The following is a 20169-nucleotide window of genomic DNA, read 5'->3' on the forward strand; positions in this document are numbered from 1 at the left end:
ACTAAGAGGCTTGGAGTAGGGTGTGGTGGTGCACACCATAATCTCCGAGCTCTGGAAGCAGAGACGGCAGGATCTCTGAGTTTGAGGCTACCCTGATCTACAGTGAGTTCTAATCCACAATATCTCAATCGAATTTATATCACCATATTACATATTAATGATTATGATTCTGAAAATATTATTCTGTAAAGGAACTGAAAGAATTAGATATCCATCTATTTCTCTCAATCCTTATACCATGAACAAATTGGTTTTTTTTTTTCACCTTTTGCCTGAATTGTGACCATTTCCTCTAATCTCAAACTTGAACTTTTTCTGGCCAAACTGCTTCTCTCATGTCTTAACTATTATCTTATTCCTTCGGCTAGATAAAAGGTCTTACTGTTTCTTGCTTCCTAGGGCTATTCCTATTACTCAATCACTAAAAAATTACTTTGTGGTTCATACTATTCACTTAAGCCATTCCTTCTCATCAACTATCATTCTCCAGATTATTCCCGTCTTTTTTCCCCCCAATGACTTCCAATTCTGCTCTGTCCCATATAAAACCATTATTCTCAATGAGTTCAACAATATGCTCAACAACATTCTACATGACCTTCCTCAGCTCCTAAAGAATATATCTGGGGGCTGGAGAGGTGGCTCAGTGGTTAAGAGCACTGGCTGCTCTTACAGAGGACCCTGATTCCCAGCACCCACAAGGCAGCTATGAACCGACCTTAACTCCAGTTCCAGGTGATCTGATGCCCTCTTGTGGCCTCTGTGGGCAGTGAATGCACAGGTGCACTTATACACAAGCAAAACACTCAACACATAAAAAAGAGACTATATCTGCATTTCTGCTAGCCAAAGTGAAAAACAGGCAATCCACCAAAACTGCCATAACTTCAGAGATTCTCTTTTTTAAATCACATATACAGTCCAGTATACACCTCATCTTCTTTGTAAGATAAGTTCTCACTATGTAGCCCAAGCTGGCTTTGAACTCTGAGTCCTTCTGTGTGCTGGGATTACAGGCATATGCCATTACACCTGGCTTTACACCTGCTTCTTACCGACATTTAGTTTCACTTCCTCCTACATGCTGTAAATCTGTCAGTCACCTCAATACTGCCCTCCTCAGAATGTTACTACCTTCTACTCCACTCACGGCATATCTCCTCAATGACAGACAATCCTCATCTGCTTTCCCCACACCCACACACTGGTTATTAAAAGCACCAAGAGAAAGCCATAAAATCCTGCACAACAGATTTATTCTGAATATAGCTATCCATCTAATCAACTAATCAAAATCATTTTCATATTTAAGTGCTTAATCTTATTCAAATACTCAATTCCTTCCATAAAATTCCCTCAGATCATACCTTCTGCACCTATAAGCCTCTTTATATATTTTTAAATGCTGTATCTCCCTTCATCTGTTACTTCTTACCTCTAGTTTTAAAATAAGAGGCATTTGTCCTCCTTAAACTAAACTTAATCCTTATGTTCATTGCTTCCATATTCTTCTAGCCACTGAGGAAACATCCATGCACTCTGATCTCTGATCTATTTCCCTGACGACTACAAAAGAAAAAATAAACTTTTCTGTAACAAATCCTATGACCCACCACTCAAGTCCTCATGTTCTCTTTGGTAATACTTGAAGAAGATCTGTCTTAGTTTGCATATACATAGGATTCTACGCTCTTCATATTCTTTTTTTTTTTTTTTAATGTGTATGGGTGTTTTGACTGCAAGTATGTTAAGTGCACCTGTGTCATCATGTAGAGACTGTGGAGGCCAGAAGAAAAGTGTCAGATTCCCTAGAACTGTAGTTACAGACAGGTTTGAAGTGCCATGTGGGTGCTGGGAACTGAATCCAGGTCCTCTGCAAGAGCAGTCAGTGCTCTTAACCACTGAGCCATCTCTGCAGCTCCTCTGTGTACATTCTTACACTAGATGCTTGGCACATGATTCTACACCTATCTCTCTGGCTGCAGCTTGTGTCTCAAGACTGCTGTTCCTCTCAGCCCAGATTGTTGGTACTTTCTCTAGTTCTATTTTAGAACTTTTTATACTGCTTCAACTCTCCTCCTTCATAGAATGTCTTCCCCAGTCCCCCAAAATAAATTACGCCCCTCAGCTATACTCTGTTATTCCTAAGGAAACAATTTGAACACATATTGATTTCTCAGCCAAATTCTTCAACTAGTGCTTTGATTAACACGTCAATTATCAGCCAAAATGATTTCATAATTCTTAGTACCCTACCAAATCCAGAATTAGTAGCGTCAACTGTCAACACCATGCATGTACTCCCAAATCTCTATTGAACCTCCTGGCTCTAATCTGGCATTTTTAAGTCTTGCCAGATAACCTATCTTCTCTACTTGCACTTAATGCTTCACACAGTGATGTCTTTTTTGTTTATTTTTGAGACAGCTCTCCCTAAGTAGCTGAAGGTGGCCTTGAATTCACTAGGTAACCCAAGCTGGTATCCAACTTGCTTCAATCTTCCTACCTTAGCAGTCCCAGTGCTGGGATTTCAGGTGTGATCCACCATACATGGCCCAGTGTCTTAAAACACCAAAATAGGGGGCTGCAGAGATGGCTCAGCAGATAAGAGCACTGGCTGATCTTGCAGAGGACCTGGGTTCAGTTCCCAGCACCCACACAGTGGCTAATAAACATCCCTAACTCTAGTTCCATGGGATCTGATGCCCTCTTCTGGCCTCCACACACACTGCACAATGGTGTACTTAAATACCTACCTACAGGCAAAACACTCATACACATAAAAATAAAAATATATCCCCCAGCACTTGGGAGGCAGGAGACAGAGGCAGGCGGAACTCTGTGAGTTCAAGGTCAGCCTGGTCTATACAATGAGTTCCAGGCCAGGTGGGGCTACAAGAAGACCCTGTCTCAAAAAGACCAAAAAAAACACCAAGATTTTATCTTACCCCAGTCAGAATGGCAAAGATCCCAAAACAAACAAACAACAACAACAACAACAAAACACCAAATGACAACTAATGCTGGTGTGGATTTTGCAAAGGAGAACACTTACTGATGATGGCAGTGCTGACTGGTGGAGCCACTATGGAAGTCAGTGTGGAGGTTCCTCAAAAGGCTAGAAATAGATCTACCACAAGATCCAACTACACCACATCTAAGCACATACCCAAAGGACTATATCCTCCTACAGAGATATTCGTTCATCCATGTTCAATGCTCTTCCACTCGCATTAGCCAGGAAGGAGAAAGAATCTACATGTCAACTGATGAATGGGTAATGAAAATGTGGTACAATCACACAATGGACTATTATTCAGCTATCAAGAAAACTAAATTTATAAAGTTTGCAGGTAAATGGACAGAACTGGAAATAATAAACCTAAGGTAACCCAAACACTGAAAAACAAACATCACAGTTTCTTTGCTAATGTAGATGATAGCTTTGAATCTTTAGATGTGTGTGTTTCATTTTTAAACCCCATAGAAGTCAGGAAACCAGTAAGGAGCCTTGGGGGCAGGGGGAAGCTTTCAAGGAACAGGAGACAGAATGCAGTAATATAAAGGGGGAAACAGGAATAATGGGATAGGAAGGGTTAAAAGGGGTGGGAAATGAGAGGGTAGGAAAGGGGAGGAGTAATTAACACTAAAGACTTTTTGAAAAAGTCATATGGAAACCTACTACTGCAGATGTTATATACTATATATATAAGATATGTGTGATGGGTTCTAGGGTACAATAAACCCAGGATCTAGAGCCAGGCATGGTGATACACACCTGTAATCTCAGCACTTGGGAGGCAGAGACAAGAGGATTAGGACTTCAAACCTGAACTTCAGGAGACCTTACTTAAAAAAATAAAATAATCCCAGCACTTACGAGGCAGAGGCAGGCAGAGCTCTGTGAGTTCAAGGCTAGCCTGGTCTACATAGTGAGTTCCAAGCCAGCTGGGACTACAGGGAGACCCTGTCTCAAAAAAAAAAAAATATTTAAATGGAGTTACCCTATAATGGGGCAGAGTGGGGGGTGCCCCCACTGGACAACACAGGCTAGTAAAATAAGAAGCCCAATTGCTAGAAATTAGTTACCTCTTTTGGAGCTGCTGGTCAGTGGGATCCCACAGATTCCCCAAATATTACTGCCACTACTCTTGGTTACCCTGTAAATTTGGTGGTAAGACCCTATTGCTGAAGACACCACATAATGATAGACAAAATCAAGCAGCAGCTGACCTAAAAAGCTTCATCCCTACTGGCTAGCTTTCAGTGCTGGAAAGTGCTATACATGCCACTGGAGAAAAGTAATCAATCTTATCTAGCTGTGAACCCTGCCAGCAGCAAGTATGACTGGCCCAACAAGATATGCCCACTAGTGCAACAGTGGTACAAATGCTATGGGAGTAACCAAACACTTTCTGGTGGGATTTAAGGCCCACTCTATAACATGCAGCTGGCACTATTACTGGGACCAAGAAACTGTGACTAGATCAGTCATGGGCCCTCAGGGAGAACGTACTACTATAATCCTGCTAAATAGGCATAGTATTAAACTGCTCCCAATGACTTATCTCTACATCCTCAGTCTAGTGCATCTCTCAACCCTCATTAGAGAATCTTCTTGTAGCAGATGGCAATTAATAGAGACCCACAACTGGTCAATATGCAGAGAATTACACATTGCAGTGTTCTGCCTTAAATGGGACATCTACATCTCCCTTCCCAAAGCTTGAGGATCATTGTAGAAGAGGGGGCAAAAGATTGTAAGACCTAGAAACAGTGTGTGACTACAAGGAAAGTGTTTTCTGGACACAATAGGACAGTTGCACATATGAAATAACAGCATGCACAAGACCTGTGAAAGCTCAAGTCAGAAAAAGCCCCAGCATGGAGTGGGGAGGTGGGTATGAAGTCCCACTCCTGGCTGAGGAACTTTTGTCCACTGATAACTGGTAGGAGAGGAAGAGTCAGTTTTCTTTAAGGCTGTGACCCTGGTAGGTGCACCACACTCCAGTGGATGGCCTCACTCACACCCTAGAGAATTTGGGCAGCATAAATTGAACCCAATGGGTTAAAAAGAAGAAGAACAAAAAAAGAAGTTGAGTGGATAGTGAGTGGGTAGGGAAGGGAGAATGGACCTAGGACGAGTTGGGCAAGGGGGTGACTATGATCAAAATACATTGTATGAGGGACTCTTGCAGAGGACCTGGGTTCAATTCCCAGCACCCACATGGCAACTATCAACCATCCATAACTCCAGTTCCAGAGGATCTGACACCCTCTTCTCACATTTGTGGGCACTGCATGACATGGGTATGCTTACATGCATGTGGGCAATACACTCATACACATAAAATAAAAATAATAAAAATTAAAAAAAATACATTGTATGACATTCTCGAAGAATTAACAAAATATTAAAACAAAACGAACAAACATAAAATCTCCTTAGAGTTCCCCCAAATTACAGACTACTCAACTGTTCAACAATTATAGAATGAATAAATATACTGTGGAATGGTAACAGACTCCCAAGAAGGAATGAAAAAAGACCTACTGCCAAATACAACAGGGCTGACTCTCCCAGCCATAATTTTAAGCAAAAGAAAACAGGCACAGAAGTATGATTTCATTTATATGAAGTTCAAAATCACAAAGAACTACTAGGCTATGATAGTGATTAGAATAATTATTATTGTGGGAGGAAGGAGACACCAATTTGAAAGTGACATATATGAGCTTATGGCGATGTTAAAAACATTCTATACATTGAGCTGGAAGGTGGCTATGTAAATGGATAACCCCCCCCCCCCAAATTATCCTGCACCCTTGGGATTAGAGCTCCTTATTGAATATATTTCAATAAATAAAATGTTAACATATTTTAATACAGATTTTAAGCTCGCCCCTCGAGTGCTTCCTAGCTTTCTCTTCATTCCTCAACATTAACCTTAAATCAGAGCTAACTTAAACCTCCACCCCTAATCATACCCACAACTGTCTTGTCACTTGTACCACCCTTGTCTTTGTGCCTGCTTACTATAGTCCTTTTTATAATTTTCTCCACAAAGCTGTCATATAATTTGTGTCATAGACAGACACATCTATTTTGTTCCTAAATTCCCAATGAACGTGGACCATGCCATAAAAAAATATACTATATGAGCTCATCTCAGCATTTGGGACGCAGAGGCAGGCAGAGCTCTGTGAGATCAAGGTCAGCCTGTTCTACATGGGCAGTTCCAGGCCAGCTAGAGCTACAGGGAGACCTTGTTTCAAAAAACCAAAAAATAAAATAAAATACTTAAAATACCCTGCAATCCAACCCCTCCTTCTCATACCTATTCACCACTTTCTATTCACAATCCACTCTAGTTTACAAATTTAATCACTCAACAAATAATTAAGCACCTCTGCTATAAAAGAAACTGTTTTCTCTAATGCACCCCACTACAACTACCCAAAAATGCAATCCAAGAGCCACTGGACTCTTCCTAAGTCTGTCTACCCACAATAACCACATTCCATCTCCTCATTTCTAACCCTACTGCTACCTAACCAAGCCCTTCCGAGCTTCTCTGTGAGCTCCTCACTGTTCTCACTTCCACCCTTTCTCTACTACCACACTGTCCAATTCTGTATGGTATAGCTACTGTCTGATTAAATTAGTAAGGTTAGGGACATAACTGTCATAGAGCTTGTCTAGTATGTGCAAGGCCTTGGCTTCAATACTCAGCACTGAGAAAAAAATAAAATCTAATATATAGTCTTTAGCTTAATTCTTTACTGAAAAAGTTCAATAGCTACACATTAGTGGCATACATACATCCATCCTATGTTAACAGATTTTAATCTTCAAATCTCCACAGTAACCCTACTCAGGAAAGTCCAAAGATTATCAATTTCTTGATGAGAACACTGAGACTCAGAAAGGAAGTAATTCTCTATAATCAGAGTGAATAAACAGAATGGCCAAGACAAAATATCAGATTCTACTTGCTTACTAAGCACAACAATACACCATACCAAATACAAACTACTTACTTAGCTTTCAAGGTCATCCATGTTTTCCCCAATTCACACTGACTCTTCCTACCTTCTACTGTGTACTATACCCTATTCATAAACATCCTCTGTTCCAAACTATAGGTTATTATTTAATAACTCATTAAATCAATTTCACAAGTGACAACTAAGTTCCTACCACATCGCCCATAGCCAGTTTTGCTTTGTGTAGCGGGGTGAGGGACTGTTCTTTTAGAATACAACAGTAGCTGGGCCAGGTGTGATGGCACACACCTTTGATTCTAGCCCTCAGGAGGCAGAGGAAGTGGATCTCTCTGAGTCCAAGGCTAGCCTGATCTGCATAGTGAGTTCCAAGCCAGCCAGAGCTACACTGTGAGACCCTGTCTCAAAAACAGAAAAAAATCAAAACAAAAAACCATAATATCTAAGAAAGCATCCAGAGTAAATAGTTGTAGAGTGGAACTTTGTTTTGTACATGCACACATTCATAGGCACACGTATTACCAAAGATGTGCCTTGTATTTCTTACTGTAGGTCAATGTTTAAAGATTACAGCATTGCCATAAATCTTAGAAATCTCATCTCCAAGGCTGTTGGCTAAAATGTTCTTCTAAAAAATATATATTATGTTGTGGTTTTGTTTTTTATGGGTTAGTTTGGATTTTATCTTGCTTCTCCTTGTTTTTTTTTGTGACAGGGTCTCACTATGTATCACTGACTGGCCCAGAACTTGCTATTATACCAGGCTGGCCTTGAACTCACAGTGATCCACCTACCTCTTCTTCCCAAGTGTTGATTATGTTTTTGAGACAGGGTCTCACTATATTGTCCAAACTGATCTCAAACTCCTTATGAGCTGCCCGGGAAAGCTGGACCTTCCTGCCTCAGCCTCTCATGTGCTGGAATAACAGATGTTCACCACCACACCAGGCTTTAAAATTCCATTTCTGTGCCACTGAAATGCAGTCCCAGACACTCTCCTACTCAAATGCTCTTTATAACTTCAGTAATACTGGGTATTTTCTTTTCTTTTTATTATTTTTTAATTATGTGTGTGTGTGTGTGTGTATGTGTGTGTGTGTCTGTGTCTGTGTATGTATATGTACACAGAGAATCCAAAAGAGGCCATCAGATTCCCTGGAGCTCAAGTTAAAAACAGTTGTGAGCTGCTGTGTGGTTGCTGAGAACCAAACCCAGGTCCTCCGTAAAAGCAGCAAGTGGGGAACTGAAGACATGGGTCAGTGGTTAAGAGCACTGGATGTTCCTGCAGAAGACCTGGGTTTGAGTCTCAGAACCCACATGGCTAACAACCATCAGCAACTCCAGTTCCAGGGGTTCTGACATCCTCTTCTGACCTCCACGGGCACTGCATGAGATGGGTACATTTACACACATGAAGGCAACACACTCATACACATAATTTTTTAAAATATTTTTTTAAAAAGTGCCCTTAATCATTAAGCCATCTCTCCAGCCCAACACTGAATATTTTTTTTCTCTCTCTCTCTGCTTTATGTGTATGCATGTATTCATGCATGTATGCAAATATACCTGTGTCATGCAATGTCCTCGGAGGACAGAAAAAGGCCGTATATTCCTGAGAACTGGAGTTACAGATGGTTAGCCACCTGTGGGAGCTGGGATTCGAACCTGGGTCTTCTGCAAGAACAGCCAGTGCTCTTAACTGCTGAGTCATCTTTCCAGTCCACTGTATATTTTCTTATTGTGCACTGTTATTATTTATTGTATACTTATAATCACAGTGTATCTGCACAAATCTAGCTCCCCTACTAGAATATAACTCCCAAAGGATTTATTCCTGACCACATCTAACAATGCTGTGGCATGTTAACAAATGTATGTTGCCTGTTAAATAAGAATCATCCCATCATTTTCTGAGATCCTTAACTATAAATTACATACTTTCTAGTGCATTCTAAACTACTACTAACACTTATGCTTCAAGTAGTCTTGCCATTTTCTTCCTCAAAAGAGCCCTTTCAAACAGTACTCTTCACCTTCCATCTTCTCATGCTTCCCCTAAACACATTACCTTACCTTTACTACCAGCTATCACTTTTCTTCTCAATCTGCTTATCTTGCACTTATTTTCTGTTCTCTAGCATTGAATATCCATACCAATCAATCTTCCTTTCAGGGAGGTGGAGGGGAGACTTCTGAGACAGAGTCTTCATAGTCCTGACTGGCCTGGAACATGCTGTGTAGACAAGGCTGCCCCTCAAACTTGCAGCAATCCTTCTGTCTCTGCAGTGTTAGGATGACAGCCATGAGCCACCAGCTATATTGACCGATTTTATAGTTTAGCATATTTTTCTTCAACTAGAGCTCCTCAAATCACGTTCATTCTTTTCTAGTGCACCTGTTTTTATCAATCACTGTGATTCTTGTGTATAAAAAGGCAACCTATGAATAAACAAAACAAAAACAGAAAATGCAGATAATTCAACTCTCCCAAATGATCCACCTCAAATAGTTTCTGATTCACTCATTTAATCAACAAGAGAGTTTGCACCCATTGGACACAGGCCCTAAGTTCTGTCTGATTCATTCTTCAATTCAGAAAGCAGCTCTGAGACCTGATGTAGGAAAGTGCCAGGATAACAGAACAAGTTGACTGATGTTCTTCACTCACAGAGACCCAAGAACTTGCAAGGTAGACCCAGAAAAGGACAAAAGAAAAGTAGCACTTGATGCAGCTGGAACTGGACCCCAAAGTTGGCACAAGCAGCTCAAAATCTACCCGGCACATGCAAATTCAAAAAGAAACAAACCATTAGGAATAACTAAAAGGAAATAGGCAGAAAACATTCAGACAAAAATAGACTCTAGGTTCATTTGGGAGCTACACAAGAAATTTGGAGCCATTTAGTTTCTCTCTGAATCTCTTAGGGAGTCTTACAAACATCTAGCTAAAGTAGGTTCCATGTAAACCCTTTCCCAATATTCCCAGCCAATATCCCCCACTCTCTAAACGCTTTATGGTGCGTACTGTCTCCAAACTCCGTCATGAATTCAATCATGAAGTATCTTGCTCAGAGCAAGGAAACTGTAAACAAGCACGCCCAGAATTTATTTATTTCAAATAAATAAATTCAAATCTTCCTGGTTCTCCTTAAATTCGTTATCTTGGAAGCTATCCCTTATTCTTCTACTCACCTCACCCATCCAACCACCTGATACACTCAGCCAACACTTATGGAGCACCTAACCACTAACATAAAGCCATCACCACTGTCCAAAATACTTCTGACTTCCTATTTCAGAGTACTTTCAAAAAACAGTTAACAAGTTAACAAAGAAAATCACTTCATGTCTTTAAATTTAAAATAAAACTATCCCCCACTTACTCTATCTGAAATTGACTTGTCTTCACTGTTTCTAAAAATCAAGATTTGTTGGGGCCTGTGAGATTTCACATCAGGTAAAGGAACTTGCCGCCAAGTCTGATGACCTGAGTTTCATCTCTGCAACCCAAATGAAGGAGAAAACCAACTCCCACAACTTGTCCTCTAACCTCAACACACACACAGTGGCATGCATGCATACATATACAACAAATATTAAAAAAATTAAACACTATTCAAAATATTATGCCTTGTAGTATTTTTGAATGTACCATCCTGGAGGAATTATGAATTCCTAAAGAATAAGGATCACTTGATCTTAGCCAAAAGGCCGAGAAGTGATCTGGTGGTGCATGCCTTTAATCCCAGCACTCAGGAGGCAGAGGCAGGCAGATGTCTGTGAGTTCAAGGTCAGCCTGGTCTACATAGCAAGTTCCAGGTCAGCTGAGACTACAGGGAGACCTGTCTCAAAAAGACTAAAAAAAAAAAACAACCCAGTAAGGATCACATTTTAAGTAGATCTTGAAAAACCCACCCCCAACAGCACATAATAGATACTCAACAAATACATAAATTGTATTAAATGGTGCTAGAGCCAGGCATGGTGGCGCACATCTTTAATCCCAGCACTTGGGAGGCAGAGGCAGGCAGATCTATGTGAGGCCAGCCTGGTCTACATGGAGAGTTTCAGGCCAGCTGGGGCTACAGGAAGACCCTGTCTCAACAACAAAAAGGTACTAGAGGTTCAGAAAAGGTGTTCCACAAAAGGTCTGAACACTATGAAACACTAAAAGCCTCATCTGAAGGTCTTTTTGAAAAGTCAATTTTCAGGCCAATAGGTAAAGGCACAAAGCCTGCAAGCCTGACAACCTGAGTTCAATCACTGGGACCCACATGAACGAAGGAGAGAACTCCTGCAAGTTGTCCTCTGACCTACACATGCACTGTGACATACAAATAAATAAATAAATAAATAAATAAATTTAAGAGGCTTAGTTTTCTGAAATTTATAGTTACTGAATTCTTTCATTTGTTATTCTCCTTTAAAAGAAAATATTGTAAATTTCTTGAGGGGGAAAAAAACTCATCTAATTCTTTGTATTGTCCTCAGAATGAATGAAATCAGTTGTTTATTTGGGGGTTTGGTGGGTAGAGGAGACATGGTCTCGCTTTGTAGCCCTTGCTAAGTAGAACTCACAATCTGCCTGCCTCACCCTCTACCTCTTAGAGTGCTGGGATTACAGACTTGTGTCACCAAGTCTGGTTTAAACGAGATTCATTTTTAAATTTGAGTTTTGTATGTGTGAATGTGTTATGTGGTGTGTGTGTGTGTGTGTGTGTGTGTGTGTGTATGGTATATGTGCATGTGTGTGCAGGTATGTGCTCCAAAGCCAGAGGAGGATGTCAGCTGTCCTGCTCTGTTACTCTCCACTTATTCCCTTAAGACAGGGTCTCTCAGTGAACCCGGAACTATTCAGGCTGGCAGCCAGATTCTCCTGTCTCCACTCCTTACAGTGCTGTGGTTAAAGGCACAGATGTAAACATGATAGCTTTTTATGCAGGTTCTAGGGATTTGAACTCAGATTCACATGACTGTACAGCATGCTTTCTCACCCCTGACCCATCTCCCCAGCCTTTGAATTCTTAAAACAGTCAGAGATAAGAAAATTCAATCTAGAACCAGAGCCCTTCTGCAGATCAGATTAAGCCAGGCTCAGATTAGAAGAGGCCTTCTGATCTCACCCCTGTCAATGTTAGTGCTGGATTACAGCTCCAATCTAATCCACGCCATCTTCCTCCCTTAATCTAAGGACTCTCTACAGTCAGAGAGCCCTTCTGTCCTTCCACTTCTCAGACATACACCTGCTTGTCTACAGCCTCCCTACCTACTCAGTAATCTCATCAGTCCCACTATTATCACCAACTAAGCACTACTTTCTAACAGTCATTCAACAGGTATTTATTAAAAACCAATCTGTTCAGTTTCCCCAAAGATTACATAAAGTCTCAGCTCTAGAACAGGTTACAATCTAGTTACTATTTTTAGAGATGGAGGAAGAGAGAATATGAATATGAAGAGGGGATATAGCTCAGTGGTAGAGTGCTTGCCTAACATGTACAAGGCCCTAGGTTTGATCCCCAATACTACCAAAAGAAACTTTTTTAAAAAATTTTATTATTTTTATTTTATGTGTATGAGTGTATTGCCTGCATGTAAGTAAGTGCACCCATGTTGTGAAATGCCCGTGGAGGTCAGAAGAGGCTGTCGGATCCCCTGGGACTGGAGTTACAGACAGTTGTTAGCTGCCATGTGGGTGCTGGGATTTGAAACTGGGTCTTCTGCAAGAACTTTTTAAGAATAATTTCCATAAGGAAATGCAATATGTAGTAATACAAATCTACATGTGAAAGAAACCCTGTTATTATTAAGAATAAAGGCTTTCAAGAAGTCCAATTACTTCAACAGTATTTCCTAAAAGTGGAGCAGTATCTTTCTATTCCCCATATCCATCATGCTGACCTGCACCCTGTGTACAAATGTTGAAAGCACTGACTCCATTCTTAATTACATTTAATGTGCCTGTGGGTGCACATGTACCAAGTACATGAGAAGGTCTGAGGACATCTTGTAAGAGTTGGCTCTCTCTTTCCACCATGTGGGTCCCAGGGATTGAACTCAAGCCATCAGGCTTGGTGGCAAGCACTTTTACCCACTGAGCCATCTCACCGGCCCCATCAACTCCATTCTAATAAATAAGGAATGCATCTTTCCCCACCATATTCCTATTGGTGACTTTAACGTGTTCTCCCCGACCCCTTGGGTTTTTTTTGAGACAAGGACTCCCTGTAGCCCTAGATGGCCTAGAACTTGATTGAGGCTGGCCTCAATTTTAGAGAGATTTGCCTGCCTCTGCCTTCCTGAGTACTGGGATTAAAGAAAGGAGGCACCACACCATGCCAGGCTCAATAAGTTCATTTTTTTTTATAACTGCCACAAATCTCACCACAGTAAATCTTCATATCAATTTTATCAAAATGCCCTCAAATTCTTATCTTTTCTTCTGCATCCCCCCAAATTATCACCTTTACCAAACCTATTCCTCATTTTTTCCTTACAGCATTTCCTTATCACACACACACACACACACACACACACACACACACACACACACACGGAGGGAGGGAGGGAGGGAGGGAGGAAGGGAGAGAGAGAGAGAGAGAGAAACTGTACATATACCTCCACCAATCTATTCCTTAATAAAAATGTAACAATTATAGCTATGGGCCAGAGAGACAGGTTAGTGGTGAACTTGCCACTTGCCAACAAGCCTGATGACCTGAGTTTGATCCCAGGGACCCACATGGTAGAAATAGAGAACTGACTCCCACAAGTTGTCCTCTGACCTCCACATGTGTACTGTGTTGCACACACAAACACATACATACACCCACGAACACAAAAAAAAATGTAATTTAAAAAAGAGAAAAAAATTTCAGCTACGCATGGTGGTACATGCCTGTAATTACAGCACTCAAGAAGCTGAGGCAGGGGGATTCCAAGTTCTAGGTAAGCCTAGACTACACAGCAATTTCTAGGCTGGCCTGGAGCTGCTTAGCAAGCCCCTATCTTGAATGAACAAACGAACGAACACATGCATGCCACAGGCACCTGGTAACAACGTTCAGGGGTCATTTGAACAGATTTCCACATTCCATGAACTAAAACTCCCCAGAAGAGTGTCAAAGAAAACTGCAACCTATAACTAATTCCAAGATGAACAATTGATTATCACTGTCAAGCAACCACCCCTCATCTCTAACCAGATAATCAAAAGTTGCAAAGATGCTACTTCCTACAATAGTCTTAAGTCCATGCAACTTCCCTCATCATTCCACCCAGTCTTTCTAGTAGAAATTTTATATGCTTCCTCACTACTTTGACAAAGCCCTCCTAATTTACACAGTGCAGATACAGCCTCAAGTTGTTGGGCTCTAAAAATCAAGGTTTGGGGCCAGCCAGATAGCTCAGCGGATAGTGCTTGCTGTCTGTCAATGCAAGCCTGATGACTTTCAATCCCTAGAACCCACATAAAGGTAGAAGGAGAAAACCAACTTCTACAAGTTGACCTCTGACCTCCATATGCACGCCTGCAAATATGCCCTCCCTACAATAATAATCTTAAAAAATAATAATTTCCAAAGTCAAGGTTTAAGCATATCATTTAAAGGTATAAGGTATCAAATGAAATAACTATAAAGATTAGAAAAGAGGAAAAAAAGAAAAATGTCAAAGACATCAAATTCATTTCACTCATGGAAGGCGGCTCTTTGCCAATGTCCTTTTAATAAACAGAGACATGATAGAGTAGGGCATGGTAGCACACATCTGTACTAGCACCTGGGAGGGTAAGATAGGAGAAGAGAGTCTGAGGCCAGTCTGGGCTACATAAACCAAAACAGAAATAATGGTATAAGCCTAGCAAGTACTTGGAAGACCTGGAGAAAAACATTAAAAGAACTACAAAGTTAATGATTAGAAGCAGCAGCCCCTGGTGGGGGTGGGAGGTGGGGGCACAAGACAGGGTAGAGGAGAGGTAAATATGATCAAAGCACTTTATATATGCACACATGTATGAAAATGTCATCATGAGACCCATTATTTTATATAATATGTGTTAATTTGTTTTTTATAGAGGGCAAAGAAGGAGGCTGAGAAAAAGAAGGGAGGCTGGAGTGGTAATTCAGTTGGTAAAATGCTTACCTAAGCATACAAAGAGCCCTGGGTTCAATCCCCAGCACTGCATAGGCTGGGTGTGGTAATTCACACCTATAATACTAGCACTCAAGAGGTGGAGGCAGAAGGTTCAGAAGTTTAAGGTCATCTTTTCTACACAGCTGGAGGCCAGGCAGGGCTACAGAAGACCCTACCTCTCTCTAGAAAGTAGAAGTGCAATGGACAGGTAAGATAGGCAGGGGCCACTGCTTTTCACTGCCAGTCCCCTCAGAACTATTGTTTTTAAATCACGTAAATATGTTTCTGCATATTAATTTGAAAGGTAAGAATATGGCATTCTGTATTTAAGTGCATTACACTTACAATAAAAGAACTGATGATATACAGTACTAGTGCAGGGAAGGAAAACTGACCCCCCACATACTATGATGGCAATACAAAGGGGTGCATCCTATCAAGCAAGCCCTTCTTAAAAGTGCAAATCTAAATGCACTGGCAGAAAGTTTGCTAAAATGTTAATAAAAAAAAAAAAACTGGAAATGAAAGAACTGTCTCCCTACCCTAACTAATCAGCATCTTGGCTAAAGGAATGAATGATGACAGAATTTGCCCTTCCTTCCCTCTTCCAAAGTTCAGTCTTTCTTCTCCATTAACCTCTTACCTTCAATTTACATAAAAAAAGTCACACTTAACATAGTTATTACCCTCTCCTGATTTAAAGAAATATTGCAAAATAACCTGTCTTTTCTCTTAATAACAATAGGTGAAAATCTAGGTAAGTTTTAAGACCACTGTCCCCAACCAGAGTTCCCTCTTGGAAATCAAGTGTGGTGTGCACTCTGTAAACCTAACAGAAAGAACTTGGTTTCCTGACAGAGATACTAACTGTCCTTCCTAACCAGGCCTAGAACCATCCTGTCTCTTCAGGTCCCCTTAGGTTTCATGTTAACCAGTCCTGACCTCCTTAGAATCTATGATCAACACAGAGATTTGAGATCCTCCATTTCTGCATGCTTACATTTTGCTGGCAGATGTTATTTTCATCAATACCACTATGTCTCGAGGAAGAGAGTACATCAGGAATTGTGAACAGCAAAAGATCTCCTGCCAACCCCAAAGGTATAGAACCAATTCAGCAAACTAGACTCCTTTGAGCTACAAATGGAGTGTCCAAAGAAGGGACCATAGTGGACAGACACAACCCACCACCAATTAGAATTGTGTCCTGTAGCCTAGGCTGAATAATATGGCACCAGCTCTTCTGGACCAAATAAGCTGGCCAGTGAAGATAACCACCAAGTCAAGTAATTCCTATTCCAATGTTTGCCAGGAGAGTGTTCACCCAGCCTCTGATAAGTGACAATACTTCAAATCTGCTAGAATTCTAAACTTCATGGCCTCAAGAATCCCCACAGGCCAGGGCTGCTTCTCAAGGTCTGTTTCAAAGATCTTCATATTCTCTAGTGGAGTACTAAAATGTCTCAAACCAATCTAAAGGCTAGGGTCTAATTCTCAGTGACCCCCAACCACAGCTGGAACCCACACTTACCGGATGTCATCTACTGAAGAACCCAAACAGGTTCCGAACTAGGCCACCCTGGCCCATCTGGAGTAACTCTTTAGACCTTGGGCTAGCACTTGATAATTATGCTACATCTGTCTATTCTATTATGCATACCCTGCATCTTTAATATTTAGCAATCCCTCTTGCTTCAAACGCTCTCCTTTCTATTGGCGAAAACTACTAGATCCCTTCTTTCTTTGCCTTAGAAACGCTTCGGTTCTTTCCATAATGAAATACCTAACGTTATCTGCACAATGAACACCCCCAGAATCCTTAAGACTGCTCCACTGCCACCCCCGGCATTCCTCCACCTATCCGGCATCTTCCCTCCGGCCTCTTTCTCCCCTTTCGCACTCCCACTATTTTCCTGCAAAGCAATTCCCTTTCTCCAACCCCTGCCCTTCCCTTCTGCCAAAGAGCACACCGAGGCAGCCACAGTGACTGAGGCCTGCGGTGCAGAAAGCTCTGCACCAGACACCGCAGCCAGGGACCTAGCGTCTCCCAGGCCTCCTCGCCCGCAGCCCAGCACCCGGGAGGCCTCCCCACGCGAGCATCCCACCTCCTTCCTATCCCTGACACCCGTCGCAGGCCTCCGCGGCCGCCTGCTCGCCTCCGCCGCCCCCGTCATTCTCCGTTCACGGTCCCCCGACCCACCATCCTCGCCCCGCTTCCTCGCGTTCCCCAGCCAGCCCCGCGCTCCCCACGGCCTCCTCCTGCCGCGTCCCGGGCCGCCCCCAAGCTCGCCGCGGCTGCTCCCGCGGGTCAGGCCGTTGCCGCCGCGCTCCCCCCGCGCGCCGCCCCTCCCCTCCCCCGCCCTCCCGGGCCCGGGCCTTCTCCCTGGCCGAGCGTTTACCGCGGGCGGGCGCCGAGGCGCGCGGTCACCGACTGCAGGCAGTGGCTCCGACCTTCCCACGGGCCCAGCGAGGAGGGCGAGGGGGGAGGGGGGAGAACTTTTGCTGTGGCAGCTCCGGCGACAGCTCCCACCCCTGCGCCTTTCTCCTCTTCCTCCCCCTCCTCCTCCTCCTCTTCCTCCTTCTCTTCCTCCTCCCAGGGCAGTCGAGAGGCAGACATGCCGCGGCTAGAGCGCCGCCGCGGTCGCCGCCGCCGCCGGCGTGGTGCATTGTGGGCAGGCCCGCACCCGGGAAGCTCTCGGCTCCGCCCGCCCTCCCCTGGCGCGGCGACCTGGCTGGAAGACCAAGCGTGGCTTGACTCCGCGCTTGCGTGTCAGCAGTGCAGCATGGCCGGGGAAGCTGGCCCCGGGCCGCGAGTCCCCCGAGTAGGCCCCGAAGGAAGCGCTCGGAAGTGGATCGGACCTGAGGAGCACTCTCTGGGAGGGGCGTCCTCACCTTCAGTCTCCGCCTGTGCCCGGCGCCCCAGACGTGAAGGACTCGGGCACTAGTAGCGCTCCAGGCCCGGGGAAGTGGAAGGGGCGGGAGCCTAGGTGAAAGGTTTGGCCAGAATTTCTTGGATTACTTTTTCTTTTATCCTCTAACCTAGTCTTCCTTGTCACCCCAAATGTCACCTTTTCCGGAGGATGCAACCCTGCGCCCTTGAAACTTGCAAACCCTGTTGGTGTCTCCAAATCGAGGAGCGAGGTGTGAGCCCCAAGAAAAAGCTAGAGATCTGGGTTTGGATCTTGTTGGGCCCAAACTTCGGTCTTCATGGCAACAAAGACTTGGTTATAATCTATAGTGAGCGAAGATTGCACTGTTGTCTTGTCTTTTGGGGGCCTTGTGGTGACCTTCGCCAAATCGTGACCTCCGTAAGAGTACCTTCATTGAGCTAACATTTATTAGACACCCTGAGGTGCCTGTACAAGGGGATGGCTTCCAGTTACTTTTGTGCCACCACACTAGCACAGGGTCAGCCAGGTAACATAAATACTGCTTAGTGAATGATGATCAGGAACTTTATGTGAGATGAGACACCCTCATGATTTCTTTATAATAATTCCAAGACTTTCCTTAGCACCTCTGCAATAGTTAAACATAACCTTTGAGGGGAAAGGGAAAGAACATTAAAATGTCTACATAACCATTTCTGGAATTCTCTCCTTGTCCACACCCACCTTCCACCCCTTGCTGGCTGAATGTTCATTTGAATAGTGCTTTTTGGCAAACCTCCAAACTCCTGCATTATGCACTTGTGATGACACTGAATTAGATTTATGTCTGCAAGGTTAATGTTCCTTCAGGCATTAAGCTTGGTAAATCGTGATGCTCGTTTGAAATAACTAAGGTTCAGGCGTTAAGCTTAATTCAGACACAGGTAACTACGAAAAGAAGCAAGGGTAAGCCACAGCTCCACAATAAACTATCCATGTGTTTTCTCCATTAAAAAGTATAAATTTTAATAAGATGACAGTGCATATTCTGAATGCTAATTGCAACAAAACAGTGATATAAGCTAGAGCAAGGGACAGTTATCTGGAGGACAGCCTTCTGGCAACTTCTAGCATCTGCAATGGCATCAAATTCAGATGTTAAAAAAAAAAAACAAAAAAACACCTCTGGCAGCAGAGAAGCCAACTTTCAGTTTTAAGCAATGGAGAAGCTCATAACTGAAAAGAACTGAAAGCATAGGATTGCACCCAATGGACTAAGATTGATAGAGGTTTGCCACTAGGAATAGATCTAATTCTTTGCTCCCAAACATAACTAAGAAACAATGAAGAAACAGTCATCTAAAGTGAGTAGAATGAATAGAACTACACAGATGGTGACACGCAGTGTAGGCCCTTTATAGGTTAAACCTCCAGAAATACTTCCTGGCCCCTGTTTGATATTTACATTCCTCTTGCCTCCCTAACACTAGTCCTATACATTCAGCTGGCTTTCTTTTCTTCTTTTTTCTTTTTAAAAAAGATAATTAGGGACTACAGAGATGGGCCAGTGGTTAAGAGCACTTGCTACTCTTCCAGAAAACCTCTGCTTGGTTCCCAACACTGTGTCAGGCAGCTCACATCCTCCTGTAACTCTAGCTCTAGGAGTTCTAACGCCCTCTTCTGGTCTTCACAAGCACCTGCATGTACATGGCATATACACACACGTACACACATATACATGTAAAAAGAAATCTTTTTTAAATATTAAATAATGTTTTTAATTAAATAATTATAGGGCTGACAAAATGGCTCTGCTGGTTAAAGTCACTTGCTTTGCAAGCCTGACAACCTGAGTTCAATTCCTAGAACTCACATAAAAGTAGAGGGAGCATACTGATTCCAAAAAGTTGTCCTCTGACTTCCACATGTGCACTGTGGCACACACAGTTTTAAAAATACAGACTCATAAGAAGTTGCAAAAAAGTACAAAATAGCTCACATAATCTTCACCCGGCTTTCCCCAATGGTGTGACATAAAGTTCTAATAAGACATCAAAACTAGAAAATTGACAAGAACATTAGTCTACAGAACATCCTGTCTTTGTAATTTTTTTAACCTACAAACTTGTTTGTGTATGTAGTTCAGTTTTATCTCATC

The 20169-nt window shown here is 42.6% G+C and overlaps 1 protein-coding gene across 2 annotated transcripts in view; it reads right to left on the minus strand.

Moving 5' to 3' along the window:
• The window catches only part of Znf148 (zinc finger protein 148), a 141251-nt gene extending 123449 nt beyond the window's left edge, over nucleotides 1-17802 (minus strand). The window contains exon 1 of one of the 2 annotated variants that reach the window (XM_008842978.2): nucleotides 17541-17802. The gene's annotated coding sequence lies outside the window, so the exon portion shown is untranslated. Of the gene's footprint in view, nucleotides 1-17341; nucleotides 17440-17540 lie in introns of those variants that run through there. The other variant, XM_008842979.3, reaches the window with a different exon arrangement.
• Nucleotides 17803-20169: the final 2367 nt, after the last annotated feature.

Source organism: Nannospalax galili, unplaced genomic scaffold, assembly GCF_000622305.1.
Source record: "Nannospalax galili isolate Female #2095 unplaced genomic scaffold, S.galili_v1.0 scaffold18, whole genome shotgun sequence".
Taxonomy (NCBI): domain Eukaryota; kingdom Metazoa; phylum Chordata; class Mammalia; order Rodentia; family Spalacidae; genus Nannospalax; species Nannospalax galili.